This window comes from Schistocerca serialis, chromosome 6 (assembly GCF_023864345.2).
Source record: "Schistocerca serialis cubense isolate TAMUIC-IGC-003099 chromosome 6, iqSchSeri2.2, whole genome shotgun sequence".
Classification (NCBI taxonomy): Eukaryota; Metazoa; Arthropoda; class Insecta; order Orthoptera; family Acrididae; genus Schistocerca; species Schistocerca serialis.
Window position 1 is genome coordinate 54081257 of NC_064643.1, and position 20942 is coordinate 54102198.

Sequence of the window (20942 nt, forward strand, 5' to 3'; positions counted from 1 at the left end):
GGGACATGCAGTGTTCGCCGTACACTTGTGACATTTGTCGACGTAGGTCCGTTCCTCCTACTCCTTCCGCTGTCTCTTCTTTTGACGCCTCCACGCCACTGCGACTGGCAGCGTTGGACGATTGATGCACGCTGCTGCTAGCTTTGTAAAGTCACGTGACGTGCACACGTGCCCTCTAGTGAAGGGCTGTGAATTTCCACGCTCTGGTCGGAACCACACCCCATTGCACACGCCACGATATTACCCTCCTGCCACCGGTTTGCGCATTCCAGACTCCGGATTGTTTCTTTTTGAACCCCCCTTACGTATCAATTAGTTACTATGTTCAGTAGAGATAGGATCACTGCGGATGTAGTTTTAACGGACGACAGAGTTATGGCGATGGCAAGAGGAATACGAAACGCAGTTAAAGGGTCCGAAACACCGTAGTTGTCTCCCACAGAACGCAGAAATTTGAAAATTGTCTCAAAGGTGTGTACACCCTTCCTCCGTAACGTTGCAAAAGCGTGGCGCCCTGCTGCATCACCCTCGGGCTCGGCGGCGCCTCGAACGGCAACAAAACTGCGTGGTTTCAACGCTGTGCAGGGAAGTTCTCACCTCCAGCGCAGGGGTTTCAAGAGAAGGCGTGCAATGTGGATGGGAGGGTGTGTGACGACCTTCGCACCGAGCGGCACGCGCGCGGTGATGCCACTGAGACACCACTAAACCACCTTTCACCTCGCACTAACTGAGCTCTGGCTTCTTTCTCGCACGTGTCGATACCCTTCTGACTGAAGCATCGCCGATCTCGAGGTTGACGTCGTAGGGCGCCTCGCTTTGCTTTCGCACCACTACAGAAGAATACGTGAAATGTACCCGCAGTTGCCCACAGCTAGGTTTGGTGAGTGCAGTGGGTGGGGAACTACCGCCATAGTGGTTCTAGTCAAGAAATCCTCAACAATGCGACCGTTACGGTGGGGTATGCAGTCGCTTGCTACATTTTCTGCTCGTGTCCACCCTCGACTGTCCGAGATCATTAACGGTCTGCCCACGAGGAATGGAAACTGTATCAACAAACCCTTTAAGATAGCAAAACAGATCAGCAAGGACTTAAACTTGTTTTTATCCATGTGAAGATCTCATCCAAAGCGACTATTGTTACTTAGTTTCAGGATGATAGTCACGAACCCAGCTTTCGTCACTAGTGACAGCCTTCCAAAGAATGGATCGTTTTCATGCAAGTCTTTATGTGGTCACCAGTTGATTTTCACACATTGCTGAAGCACTTAAACCAGTCGCATGTCTGCATCCGACCTAAAGAATCGTCTCCAAAGCCCTGTTTGAGCACCTCGTGGGTTCCTGCACGAATTTTCTCGAAAGCAGAACTTCATACAGACACGCTGCTTTTTAGGTTACCCACTGCAAAACATGAACTCACGGACACAGGATAGTGGACAAGTGCTCACCAACAGGTAGCCAAACGTGAGAGACTGCAGGGCACTCTCACTTTTGCCGGCCGCGGTGGTCTAGTGGTTCTAGGCGCGCAGTCTGGAACCGCGCGACTGCTACGGTCGTAGGTTCGAATCCTGCCTCGGGCATGGATGTGTTTGATGTCCTTAGGTTAATTAGGTTTAAGTATTCCTAAGTTCTAGGGGACTGATGACCACAGATGTTAAGTCCCATAGTGCTCAGAGCCATTTGAACCACTCTCACTTTTGATACAATGTCATGCTGCTTTGTGTTCATAAGGAAGCTAATCTTTGTTACTTGGTTGCTACATTTGATCCAATCTGTTTTCTTTCATATGATGAAATGGTTGGCGCTAGTTAATACTCTTGCTTGCGTGATCTCGTGAAGGCATAGCAGAAGGCTTTACCTATGATCGAAGGAAGAGGGTGCGGATTTAATTGACAGCAGTAAAAGCGTACAGCAGTTGAGAGCCGAGGGAAGCTCTTTTCTGCGGAAGCTGGGTGAAAACTTTTGCCGACAGCCGAGTCCCCCGGTTTCATTGTGCAGACACACCGGGCGGCGCCGGTCGGTCGAGGTACGCCTACTAGGGCAGGAGTCGCTGCACCTTTGACCGGCGCATTGTACAACCTGATGGCGAGCAATAAAGCACAGGATGCGCCCTTGTTAGGTACGAAGCGGATGAGACGGCTGAGAGTTTTTGTGAATTCCGTTGGACAGGGTAGTGGCGCTCACACGTCCAGACTCTGCTACAAAACATATTTGTGAAGACTTTTAGTGAGTTTACGACCGTTCTTTAGGAAATTCGAAGTGGAGAGAACAGGGGAGATGACGATCTACTTTATCGAGGGCTGTGGTTCCTCCAAGTCATGCTTTTAGCAATGACGCAGCATAAAGGCATGGGAAGGAGGTCGCAAAGCTGAAACGTTTTTCCTTTTCTCCCAATTAATTTTTAAAGTCGCTATTTCGTCAAACCTGTGTATATAGAGCAGGGGGTGGGGGGGGGGGCGGGGGCAGTCTGCCAGCTTCGAATCCTGAGCTCCAGTTCGTGGTTGGCTTGTACTAAAGTGGGTGTAGCCTAAGCATGCAAACGTGCTATACTACCGAGCTGCGGGGGAAAGGAGAAAGAGAAGATCACTCTTGTACTGGCGCTTCACTAGTAAAGAATGGCAGATCCTTACCCAGATGGTAAGACTTGTGTCCTTTGCCAGTGTCCCACCATCAGAGGTACTGCTTCTTGCATCACACACACAACGAGTTATGGGTGGGTGTACTTTTGTTTTGAGTTGGCCGGGTAAACGTTTGACATATTCCATCATCCATAGTGGCAGACCAGCAAACGGGTCCCCCTCCAAACTGGAATACATTGGAGTTTCAGAGCCTCATAGGGAAGTATCTGCATTCCGAATCAGCTGAACGCGAGACCCCGTACCTGCATATTTCCGGGCGCGCGCCGTTAATAACAGACTGCCGCCGCCCGTGAGAGCACTAGCTGAGCGCGTCTTGCTGCGCCGCCCTCACCTGCAGGAGGATCAAGTATTCGCTGCTGCGGCGCAGGCTACATTATATGCTTCTCAGCACCCTGATCTTTGGAACTATGTTTTTCTTTATGCAGTAGTAGACGTTTCTTTAGCCATCATTTGCCATGTGATATTAAAAAAGGATAAATCAATTGTTATTTAGATCATAGCTCCTCCCAATGTCCTGATTTACATTACCTTTGCCATTTATTAATGTCTCAGTTGCAGTTGAAAGATCCCGGAAGCTTGCAACCGTCAGCGAACACCCACTTGCCACACTCACTGAAGTAGAGTGTTTTGGAAGTGTGGAGATTTACTGATGAGCCAAAACATTATCGAAATTCTTCCTATCCGTGTGTGGCATACAGCAAACCAGTGCTTAACAGTATTGGTTAAAAACTGTCTTGGTTGCAATTTTAGTTTTTTTTTATTTTTCAACGACTCGTTTCGCCTTATTTAGGCATCTTCAGGTTATCTTTTCTCGCGTCCATCTAGAAAAGATAACCTGAAGATGTCTAAATAAGGCGAAACGCGTCGTTCAAAAATAAAAAATAAAAGAAAAACAAAAAACTATAATTGCAACCAAGACTATTTTAACCAATAGCAAAACATTATGAAAGATGCTTTGGGCATATGCAGATACACTGATAAGCCAAAACACTATGACTACTGCCCAAGCGAAGTTGGATGCCACCTGGCGGCATTGCGGAAAGTATGTAACCGGGGACAACACAGGGGGGTATTATTCTAGCGACGATACGGACCGCAAACGGGGAAATCCACTGAGATCAGCGATTTTGACACAGGACATATTATTACTGCCTGGGGCCTGTGAAAAAGTATGTTGACATCAGTGAAGCTGGTCCAAAGTTCACGTACTACTGTCGTGAGCACCTATGGTAAGAGGTGAAACTACCACTAGGAACTAATGGTTTGACGTCCACGATTCTTGAAAGAATGTATGCTTCAGAGGCTTGTCTGCTCTCCAAAGTAGGTTAGGTGGCATATGTGTCATCTCTGCACAATCCTGCTGCGCGCACGAGTGTTTCGGAGTCCACAGTTCATCGCACATCGGTGAACATAGAGCTTCACAGCAGGCGACAGCTGAGTGTTCACGTGTTGACCCAACGACATCGTCAGTTACGATTCCAGTGGGCACTAAATCATCGAGATTACACTGTGGGCCAATGGAAACATACAGCTCGTCGGATGAATCGCGCTTTTGGTTCAACAAATCGATGTACGTCTCGACAAACGCCGTCGTAGTGCAGGTGAACGGCAACCCGAAACGTGTGCCGTGCTATGGACGCAGGCCACTGGCAGCAGTATCATGCTGTGAAAGACATTCTCCTGCGCGTGCGTGGAACCTGTGGTACTAATCGAAGACAAGCTCACAGCTGCTGACCTCCTGCGTCGCTTCATGCTTGATGTCTTCCCCGACAGCAGTATCATATTCGAGCGTCAAATTGTCTTTGTCTCAAGGCCAGAATTGTGTTGCAGTGATTTGAGTTGCAAGACTTGTGGTGTGCGTACTGTAAGACCTTCGGTACACACACCATCAGATTATTTTACTTGTCGCTCTAACGAAGTAGACGAGTGTCAGCAATATGTCTCGTGGTCTTATTGTGGCGTGTTTACTTTCTGCCGTTAGGTCAGACGATAGAAATGCCACTTGCACGCTTAGGGTAGCAGATTGACGGTGACCAACTTTAAACAAAACTTGATTAATTTTCACACACATTTATTAAAATAATAACAATCATAAACCTTACTGAACTTGATTTTGGATGCTATTTACAATTGACAATCTGAAGTTCCTTTGGTCTTGGTACGTTAATCTTATTCTCATATATCTCTGATACTTGACAAAGTGTCCAGTCATTTATCTTCATGGCTATGTACAGGAATATGATAATCTTATTAGGCGCAGACTGAAACTAGACTATAGACTGGTAGAGACTAATACAGACTAACTAATCGGAGGTCTGTACACTCGTTATAATAACTCAAGCGTTCAGGTATCACTGCGCGAGTGTGATCCGCGAGGAGAAAAGGTTCTATGTTAGCAGCAATCTCATTGGCTGTGTTACATATTAATACACGGATCGGCGGAAGCAGAATTCGGTCCGCCTCTAAGACAGCGCCATCTCGTAGTGCGGAGATGGACGAGCGCTGCGCCTGCGCTGTTGTGCTTAGCGGGGCGCGCTCTAGTGGGAAAGTTGTGTACGCGCTGACTATGCGGAACTATGTACACAACAAGATTGTGAACTAACGTTGATGTCTTGGCGTCCAAATTCGCCTGATGTGGATCCAATGGATAGTTAGCTGGTGCCATTACACTTACACGAATCAGCGGCTAGTTGGTTACAGGAATTACATTACTTGAGAGCATACATCTGGTGCTAGATATCTTCGTAAATCTACCAACAACCTGTAGAATCGATGATACGCAGAAACGGTGCAGCACTGCGCTACGAAGATGGCCCAACAACCTATTAAGCAGATAGTCATAATGTTTTGGCTTGTCAGTCTATTTAACGCTATTTTAGTGTACTCGTAGCCCTTTGCATGCGGAGTCCTAATTTCGAGAACTTTTCCAGGCCTGTCACAGTGTCATCGTTAGCTGAGGTATAGAAAATAATATTCACTGATGACAGTAGCTACCTAAGTACGGATGAAATAAGCCCGAGTTTAAATTATGGGTAACAGGCTACAGTGCAAGTAATTAGCACAACATATAAAGTACACTTTCATTCAGTAAACATGGTGAAAGAACAACACGTCGAGAATTATGTTTAGAGAAATGTAATTCTTAACTGTCATCTCGTTTAATCTTATTCTTAGCGCATTGCGTACATATAACCAGCTCCTTGCTCCCTTAAGTAGCGTTCTGCATTGCAACCGTTGACAGTATATTCTGACATCTTCAGTTGTTACTCATGTTGAGATCATTCACTTGAGGGAACCTTAACTGGAGTGCTTTGTCCATCAATCCTTGGTCACAGCAAGCAGTGGAAACCTCCCATGGGTGGCGACCAGATGGAGAATAGAATCTCCCTAGTAATGGCCCTCGGCGAAAGTTGCGTGGATTATGTAGCGACATGGTGGACGTGGGATTCAGGCTGTCCTACACTGATGAGCCAAAACATATGACAACCTGTTTAATAGCGTCTGTCCCACGTTTCAAACACACTACAACAGAGATTCTGCTTGGCACGGATTCCACAGCTACTCGACAGTGTTCAAGAAATATGCGGCACCAGATGTCTAAGCACGGGCCAAGCAGTTCCGGCAAATTACGGGATGATGGCTTACAGGCACTCACCTCGTGCCCGATGTGTATTGCAGTGAGTACAGATGAGGCACATTCGCTGGCCAAGACATTGCGTGAGTTCACTCTAACGCTCCTCAAACCACTGTATCACGAGTCTGAACTTGCAACAGGGGCAATTCTCCTGCTGGAAGATGCCGTCGCCGAAGGGGGAGACCTCAAATAAGCGATGCAGGTGGTCCGCAGTAATGTGCACGTATTTGGCTGCTGTCCTGGTACCTTCCGTTACCATCACAGTTGCCTTGGAAGCTCAACTCAATGTACCCCGTAGCATAACTCTGCCCTCACCGCCCCGCATCTGTGGCGCAGTGCATGTTTCGTATAACATCGACCTGGTGTTACAAGGAATGTCATTCATCCGACAAGCAACACATTTATATCGATATGCGTGAAAACTCCGTGATCCTGTGCCCACTGCAATCATTTTTGACGATGTCGCTGAATCAACACAGGATCACGTAGGCGTCATGTGACTGTCCATGAACGTAGCAACACACACGCTACATGGCAACCTGTTCAACAATAGCCTTCGAACGATGAGTTCCGAAACACTTGCGCCTGCCCCAGCACTGTACTCTGTCGTCGAATCTGCCACAGATTGCTGCCAGTCCAGGATTACACAGTGGTGGATTCTCTGACCTCTGCGATTCGTGGTAAAACGTGGTCGTCCAGTACCATATGGCCTGCTCGTTATTTCACCACCCTTCAACCACTTTGCATAGGTGGTTGAAATAAAACAACCCTTTTGTTTTGCGTTCCTGTTTTGGAAGTTCACAATTCCAATGGTATCTAATAAGTGATTTCGCGTAATACACTAAATCTCATAAAATTTGTTATTCCATTTGGTTACTAGTAGGTCATGCTTGTGTAATATATTATCACAATATTTTGCATTTACAAATGAAGCCATAATTAAGAAAATTTAGGTTAGCATTGTTATCTTTCAGTATTTTATATAATATACAGGGTCAGTCACCTAACGTTACCGCTGGATATATTTCGTAAACCACATCAAATACTGACGAATCGATTCCACAGACCGAACGTGAGGAGAGGGGCTAGTGTAATTGTTTAATACAAACCATACAAAAAAGAACTGAAGTATGTTTTTTAACACAAACCTACGTTTCTTAAAACGGAACCACGATAGTTTTGTTAGCACATCTGAACATATAAACAAATACGTAATCAGTGCCGTTTGTTGCATTGTAAAATGTTAATTACGTGCGGAGATATTGTAACCTAAAGTTGGAGCTTGAAACCTCCGACGTTCAGTTGCGTGTTGTAACAAACACGGGCCACGGTCGGCGAGCAGCATCTGCAGGGACATGTTTACGATGACGACCGTGTTTACGAGTGTGGCTGTAGTGCACTGTTGTGGTTTGGTCTAGCTGTCGCAGTGTCCGCATGCAGCGCTTGCTCCCATTGTTATTCTGCATTCGTCTCCGCACGCAGACCAACTGTAGTACACCGAGTTACCAGACGTCTGTGATAGTGTAGTGTTGTAGGACTGTGACCATGGTGTATTCGAACTCTGAAAAGGCGGAGATGATACTCATCTATGGCGAGTGTCGACGAAATGCAGCTGAAGCCTGCAGGGTGTACGCAGAACGGTACCCGTACAGAGAGCATCCAACGTGTCGCACATTGCAAAACATCTACCGCCAACTGTATGCAACAGCTATGGTCGTAGCACGCAAACGGGTCCGTAACAGGCCCGTCACAGGAGAATGTGCAGTTGGTGTGTTAGCTGCTGTTGCCACGAACCCACACATGAGCGCACGGGACATTGCGAGAGCAGGTGGACTGAGTCAAAGTAGTGTCATGCGCATACTGCATCGTCACCGCTTTCACCCGTGTCGCTACATCAGCAATTACATGGTGATGACTTTAATCATCGAGCGCAATTCTCTCAATGGGCATTAACAGAGAATGCGTTGCAGTTTACCTGTTTACCGATCAAGCGGGTTTCACAAACCACAGGGTATTGAATCTACGGAACATGCATTACTGGTCCGTGGACAATCCTCGCTGGCTCAGACAGATAGAGCGACAGCGACCGTGGACTGTAAATGTATGGTGCGGAATCATTGGCGACCACCTCATTGGTCCTCACTTCATTGCAGGGGCCCAAAAAGCTGCAACATACATCGCGTTTCTACAGAATGATCTGCCAACGTTGCTCGAATATGTCCCACTGGAAACGCGTCGACGTATGTGGTATCAGCATGATGGTGCACCTGCACATTCCGCAATTAACACTAGGCTGACCCTTGACAGGATGTTCGACGGGCGTTTCATAGGACGTGGAGGACGCATAAATTGGCCAGCCCGTTCTCCTGATCTTACACCTCTGGACTTCTTTCTGTGGGGTACGTTAAAGGGTAATGTGTACCGTGATGTGCCTACAACCCCAGAGGATATGAAACAACGTATTGTGGCAGCATGCGGCGACATTACACCAGATGTACTGCGGCGTGTCGTACACGCCATTCATTACGCCAGAGATTGCAATTGCGTGCAGCAAATGATGGCCACCACATTGAACATCTATTGGCCTAACATGTCGGGACACACTCTATTCCACTCCGTAATTGGAAACGGAAACCACGTGTGTACGTGTACCTCACCCCTCATGGTAACGTACATGTGCGTCAGTGAAAAAGACCAATGAAAAGGTGTTAGCATTTGGACGTAATGTGCTGCTCCAGTCTCTTCTGTACCTAAGGTCCATCAGCGTTCCCTTTGGATCCCTACGTAATTCGGTGCTCTCCGATACACACGATCGAACAGCGGAGGAGTGGTACTCAAGCGTCAACTTTAGGTTACAATATCTCCGGATATAATTAACATTTTACAATGCAACAAACGGCACTGATTACGTATTTGTTTATATGTTCAGATGTGCTAACAAAACTAACGGGGTTCCATTTAAAAAGAACGTAGGTTTGTGTTAAAAAACATACTTCCGTGCATTTTTTTATGGTTTGTATTAGCGAATTACACTAGCCCCTCTCCTCACGTTCGGTCTGTGGAATCGGTTCGTCAGTATCTGATGTGGTTTACGAAATATATCCAGTGGTAATGTTAGGTGACTCACCCTGTATATATATATCCTATGTAAAAGTCTTTTTTTTTAATTGTATACACCAGTTTCAGTATAAAATAAGCAAGGTTTTGTGGATAGTTACTCATAAAAATGTTAAACTTTTATTTGTTAATTTAATAAATTTGCACTGTAGTTTTGTTGAGTTGATTGTTAAAAAAACGTATAAATAGGAGGAGCTCAAAAGCTCAAGAATGAACAGTTGCAGACAGTTTTGAGACGCAACCACTGTTTCGCACGTCTGTGCAATAATCTAATTGTTGCAATACAATATTGCGGCTATGTAGCCTGTTATGTGGAGTGGGCTTGCAATAAGAAGAAATGGTGCCGCTTGTCATAAATAAACCACTACGAAACGACTTGGTACCTGGATTATTTCATGGAAGTCACGTAACTTGATCCAGTTAGCAGATGAAACGGACCGAGGCAACGACCACTTCATCAGCAGCTGCAGCAGGAAGCAGATTACTCCGAGTTACACCGAACTAAGATACATACAAGAAATCAACTGAACTATATAAGTGTCACTGCAAAACTAATTACTAAAGTGTAATATTTTAGAAACTGTTCTCGCAGTAAACATTTGCATTTGTCTCAGAGTAATTCTTTGAGTGGTGGAGGCCAATGTGATGAGTAAGAAACACCTCTAAGATCACAGGTTTCTTGAGGTCTATCGAAGACAAGAATAACAACAAATTTCTTTACAGTGTGGTGGAGGAGCTGGGATTGTCGTAAGTCTATCTGGTGTGCTAATCTCTGTGATTTCCAGTTGCCTTGAATAACTGTCAAATGAATGATGACTTGTTTATATGTGTGGACGCAAGAAAACGGAAGCTCAACTGTAAGGACATGCAACATCGCCGCTGGACGAAAGACGAGTACTCTGTTTTTCAATTATATTCAGTGTAACTTTAGTTTTTCAAGAAAGTGCTATGTCTTTAATAGCTACAGTACAATGTTTTATCCGACGATTTTTGAATATGTAGATGAGAAACTGAAATTGAACTCCATATTAGTTGCAGAAGAGGTTCAATCCGTGAACTAAAAAGTTGAATCAGTAACCCAAAACTTTCAAACAGTCAACTTACGAGTAAATAATTTAGAAAATAACCTTGTTGGTAATTGTTACAATAACAACTGTCTGTTTGCCAACCCATGTAACAATGTATTGTTAAAAACTTACCCTGGAGATTTCAAATTGCATCCTGTAGATTTTTTATATCCGTGCAATGACAGTTTCACAGCTGGTATGCCAGAACCATTAAAAGTGAAAGTAGCTAAGCGGTTTCTGGATGGTGCAACTTTATCCTGGGCAAATCAGAATCTAAGCCCTGAAATGACTTTTGATCAGTTTGAAACATTGTTTTAAAATAAATTCTGGTCGGAAAGAAGACAACCTAGGATAAAGGCTGAATTTTTGAACGGCAGCAAATGCAGAGAAGAGAAATTCAGTTTGCGTGAGTTTTGTGAAATACAGCTAAGAAAACTGACGCACCTAGACAAACTTTTAGACGAGTTAATTCAGATTGACGGACTGAAACGACGTCTACCAAACCGGGTTTGGTGGGGCCTAGTCTATGAGCCAGATGACTCAATTGAAGAATTTATGAAGTATGTGGATAAGCTTGACTTTGCATGGCTTAGTCATGACACGTCAAACAATCAAAGTAAGGGAGAGTACCAACACCACAGTGGTAGGTACTCTCAAAATCAAATGGTTCAAATGGCTCTGAGCACTATGGGACTTAACATCTGTGGTCATCAGTCCCCTAGAGCTTAGAACTACTTAAACCTAACTAACCCAAGGACATCACACAACACCCAGTCATCACGAGGCAGAGAAAATCCCTGACCCCGCCGGGAATCGAACCCGGGAACCCGGGCGCGGGAAGCGAGAACGCTACCGCACGACCACGAGCTGCAGACTCTCAAAATCAAAATTATCATAACAGTAACAGACAAAATAACTATGGTAACAGGAACAGTGGTCAAAATAGCAACAATTACAGACAAAATAGCAACTCAAATCAGAACAGACAGTATAGACAGGAAAATAATTAACCATCTCATTGGGAGCCTGTCAGTTTGAGGTGAGGAGAAAAACTCGTAACTAGGCTAAGAGTAGGAGAAACAGACATAGGTCACACCACCAAAATTACACAGATAACAGTAGGAACTACCAAGTTAATAATGTAAATAAGCACTATGAATTTTGGAAGCATATGTTAAAAGAAATGAGTGATGATGAAACAAAGACACAAAATAATTATAAGCTTAGTGATGAGGACTTGACAAATTTATTTGACAAGTGTGTATCCAAGGATATTTGTGATGATTATAGTACTGCTAGTTGGTTTGTTAATGATGATGATCCAGTGTTGTCTGGTGTAGTAGTAAGCCAAAATGATAACCTTGTACCCAAAAATATTGATGATGATGATGATCATCATCATCATCATCATCATTATGATGTTATTGATGACAATGTATATGATATTTTGATTAAAGAGGAGCTTGATGGGATGATTTTTGTAGAAGTATTGGGAGGTGAAGTTAATAATAGTCAGTTAGTAAGTATTTATGATTTGGTAAGTGATGATAAGGTACATGGAAGTCAGTGGTTTTCTATTGATGTCAGGGATATTTTGGCTAAGAGTAATGGTAAGAATGAACAAATTGAGCAGATAGGTTACAATGTTTTAGTCATTTTAAATAAGCAAGAAATCAGCGAAGTGAAATGTAGCAGTGATTATGATTATTTGGAATTTGAGAATAATGGAGCCATGGAACACACACAAATAAACAATGAGGTAAGTAATAATTCAGGCAGTAAGCAAGGTATAATTAGTGAGTCCTCTTACACAGAAAGCAGTTGTTTGTCAGATCCAGAAGAAATTCAGTCTAATAGTAATATGTCTTCATGTAATTTACAAACAGCTACAGTGAACAAGCAAAAGTCATGCATTAATTTTGATTTTAAAGAAATAGAAAATGATTTATTAATGGACGAAGTGAACGTTGATAAACGAGAGGTATCTGGTAGCCCTTATTTTGAAATAACAATTGAGAATTGCAATTGCATGTGTCTAATAGTCGCAGGTAGTCCTATTTGTTGTATATCTGATAAATTAAGAGAAAGGTTGAAAAACAGTGCTTCATACGCAGAATTTCCTGCAACAGGTGTTAAGATTAAGGGAGTTACAGGTAAGTGCAGCAAGCCAATTTCCAAACAGGTGTTGCTTTCATTTTTAATTGGGGATTTATTTTTGTGGTGGCAGACCTAAATGAAGGTATTCTGTTGGACATGAATTGGATAATAAAAGAAAATGCAATTTTTAATTGGGAAAACATAAAAATATGTTTCATGGAACCAAAATCTGGTAGTTCTGGTGAGCCAAATTACATTTAAAGTATACAGAAAATTGCAGCAATCACATAAGAGAAATTGAATTTTCTGATGACATGTGCATTGAAGGTTTAGAGGAGGAATAGGAGGACAAATTTGATAGCAATATTTTTTAACAGTTAGTCGATGATAAAAATCTAATTCTGAGAGAGAAGATTTAAATGAATTTCTGTGGGAATATTGTGACGTTTATTGTAATAAGGAAGGAAGAGTTAAAAACTATATCTGGAAACTGAAAATGAGACAGCATGATCCATTTTTTATCAAAGCATATGGGGTCCCAATTTGCAAAAGAAAATTAGTGGAGAGAGAATTATGGAAGATACTAAAATGGAGGATAGTGGAAAGGAGCAGCAGCCAGTACAATAACCCACTGGTTGTTGTTTCTAAGAAAGATGGAGGTTTTACACTTGTTTTGGATTCTCGCCATTTGAACAAATTCCTTGAACAGGAAACTGACCATCCTGAAACTGTGGAGAAATTATTCAATAAATTCAGTGACGCAAAATATTTTTCCACTCTAGGTTTGACATCAGGGTTTCAGAAAATTGTTCTAGAACCAAATTCAAGACAGTATACTGCATTTTTATGTAATGGAAAAAGGTATCAATATTGTGTGGTGCCATTTGGACACAACATTTCAGTTGCTGAATTTATCCATGCTTTAGATTATGTCTTAGGAAGGGAATTATCGCCAAAATTGGTAATTTATGTGGATGCTATTTTAATAACTAGTAAAACATGGGAAAAACATATTGAAACTTTAAGGCAAAAAGAAAAAAGTTTATAGGCAGGGCAGTATGACTTTGAAATTAGAGAAACGTAAATTTGGAGTGATGGAATTAAAATTTTTAGGCCGCACTGTGAGTGAAAAGGCGATTTTGCCTGACAAAGATAAACTCATAGCCATAGAGGAATTTCTGATACCCAAAAATGAAAAGCAACTTAGATCATTTTATGGTTTGGCAAACTTTTACCGAAAATGTCTATGCACACAGGCACTTAATACACCATGTCTCAGAGAACTTGTTAAGAAAAATTCAGTTTGGGAATGGACAACTAAATGTCAAGAGGCATTCAATTAAATTAAGAAGCAACTTTGCAACAGCAAAATCCTTCATAGTCCTGATTGGGCATTGCCATTCTATCTTATGACTGATTGAAGTGATTATGGGCTTGGAGTACACCGTTTTCTGCAGAAAGAAATCAGTGGGGTTATAGAACACTTCTCAATCAGTTTTGCTAGTAGAGGATTACAAAAACACGAGAGAAATTATACTGTCAAAAAAATAACTTTTAGCCATTGTCTGGTGATTTAAAAAGTTCAAGAGTTACCTAGCTGGTCATAAAACAATAGTTTTCTCTGAGCACAAAGCTTTGAGCTACATACAGGAATGCAAACTTTTCATGGCAGAATTACCAGGTGGGCTATTTTCCTACAACAATTTGACTACACAATACATTACATAAAACGAGACCAAAATGTGATCAGACGCTCTGTCTAGATTACCAGTGGAGGGTGAACAAGAAACTGAAAAGTTACCGAATAACACAAATTTTCGGATCATGTACATTCAGGGGATAAAAGGGGAAAGGAAATTGCTAATATCTGTAACCAATTAAGGCATAACCAAAATCAAGATGAAGAAAGGAAACTAGCAAAGAGATATATTAGTAAGGAGGGGTATCAATAAATGATATTACATTATCATGTTTTTAGAGGGATTTCATTTCGAAGGAGTGGTCCCAACTGTGATAACTGGAAAGTATGTTGGCCCAAACAGCACATAGATACATTAATTAAATACAAAAACCAAGGTTATGGACACTGTGTCATAATGAAATGTGTACAAAAACTGAAGGAAAATGTATATTTCAATAATATCTCTAGAAGAGTTAGGAATTGTCTGTTAACTTGTGAATGATGTCAGAGAGTTAAAGTCTCCATTCAAAAGCATCAGGATTTTATACAAAGTATATTCCCAAAAGGTAAGTCTGAAATAATTGGCATTGATTTATTTGGAAAACTACAGCGCTCCAAAGATGATTATTGTTATATTTTAGTTGCAGTAGATCTGTTTTCAAAATTTATATAATTGTATCCATTGAGAAAAGCAACCAGTGGCAAAATTATTCAGTGTTTTACTAAAGATTATTTCCTGAAAGTGGGTAAGCCACAAGCAATCTTATCAGATAATGGCAGTCAGTTCAGTTCAGCTGCAGTCAGTTCACTTGAGCCACATGGAATGAATTAATTAGCTATGAAAAGATAAAACATAGTTTAGTATCTATTTATTCACTATCATGTAATCCAACAGAGAGCTACATGCTTGAAATAGGTAGGCTTTGAAGGACATACTGTGCAAAAGATCACACAACCTGGTATTAATCAATTTGAAGATGTATTGAATATTTCACAACACACTGCCACAGGTAACACACCATACAGTTTGACAAAAAGTCAGAAAACATTTTAAATAAATTAGTTGATTATCCTGTTCGTACTGAAATAGCTGCAAATGAAAGAAACAAAATTGTTAGGGACAATATGGAATCATTCCCCAGGAAAAGGAAACGAAAACACGATAAGAAACTTAAAGTCATTCAATATAAGATAGGGGCTCTGGTATTAACCAAAAGTTATGATAAATCGAAAGCCATCAATAAGCAGATAAAGAAATTTTTTGATATTTACATTGGACCATTTGAAATTCTAGAGATACATCATCGTAATGCTTACCATTTGATATATCCCAGGTCAAAGAAATTGTTTGGACTAAGAAATATTAGCTGAAACCATATTTTCAATAACTGCAAATCCTCAGGGGGGTACACACATACTTTGTGTACCATGCATGTGGCATATGGAAGGTGCCCCAGCTAATGTGACATTTGCTTAACAGAAACACACCAGTGTCACATTCCACATACGCAGATTAATTACACATCTATTGATAATTGAAGATAACTATCATTTTTTTGACATGAGTATCACATTCTGAATTACATTATATGAATGTGAGCAGATTTGAAAAGCTAGTACATTGAATTTTGTGTACTAGATTTCAAAGTTACAGAATGTGCTTCTTCGATACAGTTTACCATACCATGATCTTGAGAATTTGAATAAACAAATGTATATTGTTGCTTTACACATATATGACTTTCACATGCAGGTATCCAGGAGATACATAAGATTTTGATAGTTGATGATGAGAGGTTGCTAAAATGTAGCTACATGTATAGAAGAGAAAGGTAATAAGTTATGAAATAATTGAATTCACTGACATAATTTTGTTTCACTGACATGAAATTGCTAGCATTTACTTGAAAGGTTTTCTATGAGATGGAGTAGAACCTCAAATATGGCTTTGCTAAGATAATAATAATAAAAGATTTATCTAAAGTTGGCTTTAATTTGCATGTGTGGTGTCAGTTTTTGTCAAAAGCTGACCATTTTGCCGTTGGATTATCTAATTGCATTAATGCTGTCAGATTTTATCTATATGTTGTCTAAGAGGAAGGTTCTTGATTATTTTGTGTTAGATTAAAACAGGGTCTGGCACATAGTCATTGCACTGTTAAATTGTTTGTCACCGTTTTTGTCAAGGAAAATCATGCCAATAAGTATGACTGATACATGATAAAGAAACTATTCTTATTAATATGACAAAATAATTATTTAAAATGTTAATCCAATTATGTAATTTCTAATATTTTTATGATACTTGGTCTTTTCATATTTATGTGTTTTTTATGTGTATATTGTTTACCTACCAATAGTTTGGGAGATGATGCAGATTGGAACTTTTAGGTCAAAGCAATGCCTGAAAACCTCTTGATTGAAAGCAAAACTTTTTATTTTTAAAGAAGGGCTTTTGCTCTCACAGATACTCAAACCTCTTTGGGGGTCATTGAAATAAAACAGCCATTTTGTTTTACATTCCTGTTTCGAAAGTTCCATAATTCCAATGGTGTCTCATAAGTGATTTCGCGTATTACACTAAATCTCATAGAATTTATTATTCCATTTGGTTAATAGTAGGTCATGCTTGTGCAATATATGTTCACAATATTTTGCATTTACAAATGAAGCCATAATTAAGAAAATTTAGGTTAGCATTGTTATCTGTGTGTGGTCCTCTTCTCTCCGTTGGTCAAACGTACGCCCCTTTCTTGAAGCGGCGCGCCCCGTGCGAGCCGCGGTGTGACGGGACTACAGACCCGCTTCCGGGAGACCAATCATTGTGCCCCTCTGTGAAGCACTCACAGGACGATATTCCGCCCTGCGACGTTGGCGGGGCATAGTGGCACCTGGTTAAAGATTTCCACTCTGTATGACGGCTCCGCTGCGACAGAGTTTCCCGTAACACTCACCTGAACACAAAAGAGGGCACTGTTGGGCATACGTGCACGTCGCCTCTCTGCCATTTAATTCTCTTGTTACGGCTCCGCTGTCTTATACGCCCTCTTATCGCGGCGTATTGCAGACCACTTCTTCTGAGTGTTCCACATTTTACAAACAGTAGTGTAACGTGACACGGGCGGTGGCTGATGGAGGGACAGTAAATGGGAAAGACAATAACACTTGTACATTTCAACTGTCCACAACCCCATGAACGAATTTTTGAAGAGTTGAGAACAAGTGTTTGAATTCAACACTGTAACTTTTTCGTTATTTGATTTCACTGAAGAATTTGATAACATTGTTAATCGATTGTCAGTAATTGTTCTTAAATTGTTTGATCTAACTGCATAGTTTTGTCTTAATATGTCAAGGTGTTGTTGAGCCAACTGACAAAGTTATTTTTTGTGAGGAGTATTAATAAGAATCTTGATACGGATGATGTTCAGTCCTTATTTTTCCCGGTCCTTCCACTCCCAGGGACCCTTTCGCCAGTAGTGACGTGGGGCAAAATGTTGTGTTTTCGGACAACTCTCGCTTCAACATCTCCGGCAGTCATGGCCGTATACGCGATCGACGCCACCGTGGTGAACGCAATCGGGCAGACCATATTGTTGAGCTGCATAGTGGACACATTACAGCAGAACAACGCCCGACTGTATGTGCTGAGGAATGTGCGAGCCTTCACCGAAGAAGGGCGGCTACCACAGCATCCCTGCCCTTCCTGATCGCTTGTTATGTCGCCCATCGAACACGTCTGATATACGGTCGGTTGGCAGCTTGTTCGTTCAGGTCCTCCTGCAGCCAGAATCGATGCTTTGTGGGCGCGCCTACTAACCACGCGGCAGATTGTTAACCATCAGCATATTCAGGCGATCTTTGATTCCATTCCACGACGTCTAGCATCTCTGACTGCAGCACAGAGAGGCGCTACTCCGTACTGAATTGCCGCAATCGTAGTGCTTCTATAGCTGCTGTAATGCTAACCATTTGCGTAATGTCATGTCCGTAATCGGTGGTACAAATTTCATTGTGATCACACCTCTCGGGCTTGGTGTTTTTCCCGAACAGCAGTGCAGTTTGCACGAACAATACGTACTTTCAGCTGTTGTACACATGAAAATCACTAGACTTGCGACTAAATCCGTGCCGGAACTACTCAAGGACATCTTTTTAGTGGCGGACCACGAGATGCTGACAGCTCCTCCCCTCCCCGAGTCCCGAGGCGTGACCGGCAGGCGGCTGCAGCCCCACCCCTCGCGTCCCCCGCCGCCGGCCGCCGGCCGCCTGCGGCTGAGACTCAGGCTGAGCTGCTGCTCCCCTGCTGGGGGAGGCCCCCTCCCTCCCCCCCCCCCCCCAACCCGTCACTCCTCCCTCCATCACAACCCCCGGTGGCCTTAATGCGTGCGCCCGTTTGATGAATGCTGCAGCGGAACGCGGCTGGAATCCCACCCGGCTTAATGGAGTTCTCCGCTTTAATAGCTCTTTCCAGCTAAATGGAATTCTCTCCAAATGGAAATAAGCGCTCTACGTCCGACGATAAAAGGCTATGGAGGGAAAAATGTGTCGGGCAGACGATACCGCCGTTTCGAGTGTGTGCAGAGCTTTCTTTTTCGCGGAAGACGTGTTCTAGATGTCTCTGATAACGGCGACTCTGGAGGTGCCTTAGCCCCAGCATTAGGCCAAGTAGACGACCTCTACGCACAACACAGCTGCACACAGTGCTCTCTGCCTCGTATTTTTCCACGAAATTTCCCTGCAACTTAACGAAGTTGCTATGACGTTTTTGCCAGTGTGCAGATCCGTTCTACGAATTTATATTTTAGAAAACCTGTAAATCTCTTATCTATTGTGGTGCCATTCATTCCGAAGACTGGCTCTCTCTCAGGCTACTCGATCCCTTGGGAAGTCTGCAGATCTCTCCGTTAATTAACTTACTGAAGAATCATTACCTCAGGACGTGACATGTCAACTGATCCTTCCTTAAACATAAACTGCGTTATCAACTTCTTTCTATGTTATTTGATACAGCACCATTTCGTTAGATTCTACCGTGTAATGAACAGTATTCGTATGTAGCATTTCATTTCACCAGCGCCTATTTTCTTGTTGTCTGCGCTCTCAGTCGCCTACGTTTCACGTAGCTACAAGGCTATTCTCCAGGGAGATACTTCCAGAAAAACTGTTGTTCTTATTGCTCGTAAACATTTTATATTCTTTGTAATTCGGCCATAGCCAGTAATTTTGCTGACATCTATTAATTTGCTAATCTAATTTTCCTAACTTAATTTGACTACACTCCATTAGCTTTGTTTTAGTTTTCTCTATGTTCATATAACGTCTTTCAAAGACGTTATCCGTTCCGTTCTCCTGATCTTTCAAACACTTTGTCGCCTCCGACACAGTTGCAACGTCATTGGTAAACGTTAAATGCTTTTACAGGGTGTTAAAAGTAAATGGACCCAGAAAATGTATCGTGCACCTTAAGGTAGACAAACAGACTTACATCGCCCAAAAGCGATTGTGGATTATGTACGTTTCATTGGCAATTTTAACCGTTTCTTAACGAGTACGACAGATGCGTTCCACATATAAATCTGTTTCCATGGTTTCACAGGGATATGAAAATCCCACATCTATGCGGTGTTACGATCCTACAGGGAATCTATCAACTGTTTGGAGCCAACAGGCTCATTGTTTGGCACCTAATGTGTAAGATATTATTTTACGTGTGGGTTGTGTGCCTTGTGTTTTGCCTTTCTTATGTAATTTTTTTTTCCAATCTGCAATAGATAAGCTCAGTAAACATATTTATTGGCTTTTTACATTGTTCGCTACAAATACACAAACTTGTGTACATATTCATTAATGAAACTTTTAAATTCGATAGGTGGTTTTGCTACAAATACACAAACTTGTGTACATATTCATTAATGAAACTTTTAAATTCGATAGGTGGTTTTGCCTTTTGGCCAGTGTATGTAGAAATCTTCTATTTGTGTATTTAGTTCATATTTGTGTCTAAATTTTTCCATTTACGTATTTTATTCTCCTCTGTAATCTTATTTTCTTTCCACTGATTTGATTTCAAAGAGAGAAAACTCCAGAAACTTTTGGTTTATTTTTTGTGATGAATGTTTGCTTTCCCCATCTCTTTACATTTCTGGCAGTTGAAAGCTGGCTTACGAGAACAAGATGAAAGAAAAGTTGGTCAGCTTTCCTCCAGTTTTACAGTTTCACATGATTAAACTGATTTTTACTAATGCAATGTCCAAAAGAAAATTAAAAAGGCGATGCCACCATTTGAGGCCGGCCGGGGTGGCCGAGCGGTTCGAATCCTGCCTCGGGCATGGGTGTGTGTGATGTCCTTAGGTTAGTTAGGTTTAAGTAGTTCTAAGTTCTAGGGGACTGATGACCTCAGATGTTAAGTCCCATAGTGCTCAGAGCCATCTTTTTTTTAACCACCACATGAGTGACCTGCTGCCAATAGCGTATCTTCTCTCCACTGGTCGAACCGGTCTACGGCTCCCATTACAGCTGTCTTTACTATGCTATGAACGGAGGGAAGGCTATAGCTGAGATTGTACCGTGTCTACTTATCTTTTTGTGATGAACCTTATGTCTTTTATGTGATGAGCAGTTGACATAGCTTTAACTGCCTTATTATTTTGCCATTTCGCTGCAGATATGCGCCTTTTATATGGATGACGATGTGTGTTTATATGCAC